The sequence below is a fragment of the Heptranchias perlo genome, chromosome 30, assembly GCF_035084215.1.
Source record: "Heptranchias perlo isolate sHepPer1 chromosome 30, sHepPer1.hap1, whole genome shotgun sequence".
Lineage (NCBI taxonomy): Eukaryota > Metazoa > Chordata > Chondrichthyes > Hexanchiformes > Hexanchidae > Heptranchias > Heptranchias perlo.
The window spans coordinates 1622320-1628319 of record NC_090354.1 but is presented as its reverse complement, the minus strand read 5'-3'; the positions used below and the strand labels follow the sequence as shown (position 1 = coordinate 1628319).

The following is a 6000-nucleotide window of genomic DNA, read 5'->3' as shown; positions in this document are numbered from 1 at the left end:
CACAGTGAGTGACCCTTACCCTGAATAAACAGCCACTCTGTACAGTTACACAGTGAGTGACCCTCACCCTGAATAAACAGGGACTCTGTACAGTTACACAGTGAGTGACCCTTACCCTGAATAAACAGTCACTCTGTACAGTTACACAGTGAGTGACCCTCACCCTGAATAAACAGTGACTCTGTACAGTTACACAGTGAGTGACCCTCACCCTGAATAAACAGGGGCTCTGTACAGTTACACAGTGAGTGACCCTCACCCTGAATAAACAGGGACTCTGTACAGTTACACAGTGAGTGACCCTGACCCTGAATAAACAGTGACTCTGTACAGTTACACAGTGAGTGACCCTGACCCTGAATAAACAGTGACTCTGTACAGTTACACAGTGAGTGACCCTCACCCTGAATAAACAGTGACTCTGTACAGTTACACAGTGAGTGACCCATTCCCTGAATAAACAGTGACTCTGTACAGTTACACAGTGAGTGACCCTGACCCTGAATAAACAGTGACTCTGTACAGTTACACAGTGAGTGACCCTCACCCTGAATATACAGTGACTCTGTACAGTTACACAGTGAGTGACCCTCACCCTGAATAAACAGGGACTCTGTACAGTTACACAGTGAGTGACCCTCACCCTGAATAAACAGGGACTCTGTACAGTTACACAGTGAGTGACCCTCACCCTGAATAAACAGTCACTCTGTACAGTTACACAGTGAGTGACCCTCACCCTGAATATACAGTGACTCTGTACAGTTACACAGTGAGTGACCCTCACCCTGAATATACAGTGACTCTGTACAGTTACACAGTGAGTGACCCTCACCCTGAATATACAGTGACTCTGTACAGTTACACAGTGAGTGACCCTTACCCTGAATAAACAGGGAATCTGTACAGTTACACAGTGAGTGACCCTCACCCTGAATATACAGTGACTCTGTACAGTTACACAGTGAGTGACCCTCACCCTGAATATACAGTGACTCTGTACAGTTACACAGTGAGTGACCCTTACCCTGAATAAACAGTGACTCTGTACAGTTACACAGTGAGTGACCCTTACCCTGAATAAACAGTGACTCTGTACAGTTACACAGTGAGTGACCCTTACCCTGAATATACAGTGACTCTGTACAGTTACACAGTGAGTGACCCTCACCCTGAATATACAGTGACTCTGTACAGTTACACAGTGAGTGACCCTCACCCTGAATAAACAGTGACTCTGTACAGTGACACAGTGAGTGACCCTCACCCTGAATAAACAGTGACTCTGTACAGTTACACAGTGAGTGACCCTTACCCTGAATAAACAGTGACTCTGTACAGTTACACAGTGAGTGACCCTTACCCTGAATATACAGTGACTCTGTACAGTTACACAGTGAGTGACCCTCACCCTGAATATACAGTGACTCTGTACAGTTACACAGTGAGTGACCCTCACCCTGAATAAACAGTGACTCTGTACAGTGACACAGTGAGTGACCCTCACCCTGAATATACAGTGACTCTGTACAGTTACACAGTGAGTGACCCTTACCCTGAATAAACAGTGACTCTGTACAGTTACACAGTGAGTGACCCTCACCCTGAATATACAGTGACTCTGTACAGTTACACAGTGAGTGACCCTTACCCTGAATAAACAGGGACTCTGTATAGTTACACAGTGAGTGACCCTTACCCTGAATAAACAGGGACTCTGTACAGTTACACAGTGACCCTTACCCTGAATATACAGTGACTCTGTACAGTTACACAGTGAGTGACCCTTACCCTGAATAAACAGGGACTCTGTACAGTTGCACAGTGAGTGACCCTCACCCTGCTGAATTAACAGTGACTCCAATCTCTGCAACTGGCTGAGGCAGAAATTATGTCAACATTGAAGATTAGATTAGATTGGTGGATGAACAAAAAGGTGTTGGAGGGAAACGGGAATGGGGGTGGGTAAATGTGATTAAAACTGTTTTCTCATATGGAGGGTAAATGCCGACACGGGCTAGTTGGGCCGAATGGCCTATTTCCGTGTTGTAATTTCTCTATGTTTCTATCTATAAACCCCCCGAGCCCCTCGATTAGATTCCAGTCTGTAACTCACTCCTGAGTATCTGTTAGCTTGTCGTGCTCAGGATTTGAAATGGTTAATTTGCCTCTCGTTGCTGTGCTCAAGAGGGGGTGACGTGTCCCACAGTGTAATCGGCAGATTCTGTCTGTGGGGGGTCTCCAGGTCTCCACTAATGATCTCAGCACATGAGTCAAGTTTTGCTGACGTCGAATCACAGTCCTTGAGGCAGTTTCCACCAGTTTAGGAAACACAGTTTCAGGAGCCGATAGGCCTGTGCTGATTATCTGCATCACTAACTCACCAAAATAATTCCTTTAAAATGATCCCCTAAAGAGCTGGAGGGATATAATATTCAATTTGATACGGAGAAGTACAGTGTTTGACTGGGTGAATGAGCCTCCGGTTTGGTGCAGCATTCCCACAGACCTCGGCCAGTTGGCTCAATTGTCCAGTTCATCCAAAACTCTGCTGTCCGTATCCTAACTCGCACCAAGTCCCGTTCACCCATCACCCCCTGTGCTCAGTGACCTACATTGGCTCCCGGTCCAGCAATGCCTCGATTTTAAAATTCAAATCCTTGTTTTCAAATCCCTCCATGGCCTCCCCCCTCCCTATCTCTGTAACCTCCTCCAGCCCAACAACCCTTTGAGATCTCTGCACTCCTCCAATTCTGGCCTCTTGCGCATCCTTGATTTCCATCGCTCCACCATTGGCGGCCGTGCCTTCAGCTGCCTGGGCCCTAAGCTCTAGAATTCCCTCCCTAAACCCCTCCACCTCTCTCCTCCTTCAAGGCGCTCCTTAAAACCCAACTCTTTGACCAAGCTTTTGGTCACCTGCCCTAATCTCTCCTTATGTGGCTCGGTGTCAATTTTTGTCTGATTTACGCTCCTGTGAAGCACCTTGGGATGTTTCGTTATGTTAAAGGTGCTATATAAATGCAAGTAGTAGTAGTAGTAGTTGTTGTTGTTGTTGTTGGTGCTGTTGTCAACCACTTTATCTGCTGATCCCAGGGCTCCTGCTCCTGACTGTCGAGATTTGTGAAGGACATGGAGAGCTCCTTCCCTTTTCTATATCTGATCCAAGTGTAAATTACTCAAATGTACAACATTTACACTCAACTGAGAAAGGAAATTTTCATCTCTCTACCTGAACTACAGTCAAACCCACACCCAAGAGGTGGTAACCATGGTAGTTAGCACTTCCGAACACCAGGGACCTTGTCCCACTTGTACTGTACAATTAGTGCTGCACTGAAAACACCAATTACTCAAAATTGTTGGCGAGGATGCTGTGGAAATCAGGTAGTAATTGCCTCTTCCACAAGCACTGTTGGTGGATAATTTGTGTTTTGATGGGAAAATTATTGAAGCAATTTTCCGAAGCAGGTACAACACAGGTTAAATACAGAGTAAAACTCCCTCTACACTGTCCCATCAAACACTCCCAGGGCTGGTACAGCACGGGTTAAATACAGAGTAAAACTCCCTCTACACTGTCCCATCAAACACTCCCAGGGCTGGTACAGCACGGGTTAGATACAGAGTAAAGCTCCCTCCACACTGTCCCATCAAACACTCCCAGGGCAGGTACAGCACGGGTTAGATACAGAGTAAAGCTCCCTCTACACTGTCCCATCAAACACTCCCAGGGCTGGCTCATTAACCCCTCGAAGTCAGTTCTCCTGATATCCTAACCCAACAAAAATCCTCAAAATCAGCAGACGCGCACAAAAGCTATCAATGCTCATGTCAAATACTTGACTAAGCTTTGATTTTTAAAGGGGGTAGGTTGCTATGGTGAGACAGACTGGCTGTGAGGCGGGTGTCGTCATGTAGACTGAAAGGCACTGTGTTTTGCAATGTATCCCTGGTTTATTCTGTAAATTGCTGAGGGAGTGGTCCCTTGGCTGATCTCCGCTCTCCGGGCTCCAGTCTTCCAGTTTGAAGCAGCCCCGCCCTCCAGCCACCACTACACCCATTGCTGTGGGAGGGAGAAAGCTTTAAAGGATCTGCAGGGTAACGAGGAATGTAGCATTTATCAGGGCAAACCTCGTAGGATCAACACAGAGTCCCTGAAACACTGTCACCTTCATTAGAACAAAGGAGGATTTCAGCACAAAGCATCTTATAGGTGAGTGTCAGGAGTAAGTTTTTTGAGTAAAATGTGAAAGTATCAGAATTCATTCAATCTTTTGAAACCAAAGCTCTGTGAAAGGAGTATGTGAGCACAGGTAAAATGGAGGCTGTGCTTTTCTCCATCAAACCGAGACTCCACCTGTTGTTCTGGAGAGCGTTTAGTTTGTTTATTGAACCAGATGTGAGTTCAGGAGCCGGGCAGCTTCCTGCCGGAGGGAACGGTCCCAGTGATCAATTCATGTGCAGTGAAAATGATTAGACAAGAAGCTGAATTACAGCCAGGTCCTGTTACCGGGAAAGGGAGGAGTGGGGGAGCGTTACTGTGCCAGCTGTGATGCCCTGGTGAGGGGAGCGTTACTGTGCCAGCTGTGATGCCCTGGTGAGGGGAGCGTTACTGTGCCAGCTGTGATGCCCTGGTGAGGGGTGCATTACTGTGCCAGCTGTGGTGCCCTGGTGAGGGGTGCGTTACTGTGCCAGCTGTGGTGCCCTGGTGAGGGGTGCGTTACTGTGCCAGCTGTGATGCCCTGGTGAGGGGTGCGTTACTGTGCCAGCTGTGGTGCCCTGGTGAGGGGTGCATCACTGTGCGAGCTGTGATGCCCTGGTGAGGGGAGCGTTACTGTGCGAGCTGTGATGCCCTGGTGAGGGGTGCATTACTGTGCCAGCTGCAATGCCCTGGTGAGGGGTGCGTTACTGTGCCAGCTGCGGTGCCCTGGTGAGGGGTGTGTTACTGTGCCAGCTGTGGTGCCCTGGTGAGGGGAGCATTACTGTGCCAGCTGCGGTGCTCTGGTGAGGGGTGCATTACCGTGCCAGCTGTGGTGCCCTGGTGAGGGGAGCGTTACTGTGCCAGCTGCGGTGCCCTGGTGAGGGGTGTGTTACTGTGCCAGTATGATGCCCTGGTGAGGGCGAGAGGTGTGGGCTGGTGCAGACAATGCCCCAACACACACTGAGTTCCTGATCTCGGGCAGAGGCAGGAGGGGTATGGCCAGCGTTAACCACGTCGGGAGTGAGGGAGAGCAGGAGGAACGAGGGTCACCTCAGGGCAGCTGTGTAGATCCAGAGGCTGGTTCCAGAGGGCATTGGCACAGGCCGTGGCAGTGATTCACCCAGCTGCCTGCTCGCTCTGCCCATGGAATAGAGTGAGCAGGAAAAGAGAATACAGATACCTTCAGACTTACCCCAGAAAGAAAAGGAATCAATAATGGAGTCAGTTATAGAAAGGGACCAGTGATTGAGTGTGTGGAATAAGAAGGGAAATGCAGAGCAAAGGGAAAGGATCCCGGAGCTTACTGCAGGCTGGAGTTTAGGAATTAATGACCTTTGTATGACACAAACATGCACTGGGAATTCAGTTGCTGAGATCAGTGCGCTGCCTATCTGTCCATTCGTGATTCAGTGAGTGTTACTGCTATTAATCAGCTCCTGCTATTAATCCTGTACAGTTAACCTAAAGTGGGAACTTGGTTTTCTTTTGCTCATGTTATAGCTAATACTGAACAATCATTGAAATAATATCTAGCAGGAGGGTCGGTAACCAGAGGACACAGATTAAAGATCATTGGCAAAAGAACCAGAGGGGAGATGAGGAGAATTTTTTTTACGCAGCGAGTTGTGATGATCTGGAATGCGCTGCCTGAAAGGGCGGTGGGAGCAGATTCAATAATAACTTTCAAAAGTGAATTGGACAAAAACTTGAAAAGGAAAAGTTTGCAGGGCTCTGGGGAAAGAGCAGGGGAGTGGAACTAATTGGAGAGCTCTTACAAAGAGCTGGCACGGGCAGGATGG

At 48.3% G+C, this 6000-nt stretch overlaps 1 protein-coding gene across 2 annotated transcripts in view; it reads left to right on the top strand.

The window, feature by feature from the left end:
• Positions 1-4074: 4074 nt before the first annotated feature.
• LOC137300224 (tensin-4-like) overlaps positions 4075-6000 on the top strand; it is a 56402-nt gene continuing 54476 nt past the window's right edge. For both annotated transcript variants that reach the window (XM_067969322.1, XM_067969321.1), the window contains exon 1: positions 4075-4213. The gene's annotated coding sequence lies outside the window, so the exon portion shown is untranslated. The remainder of the gene's footprint in view (positions 4214-6000) is intronic.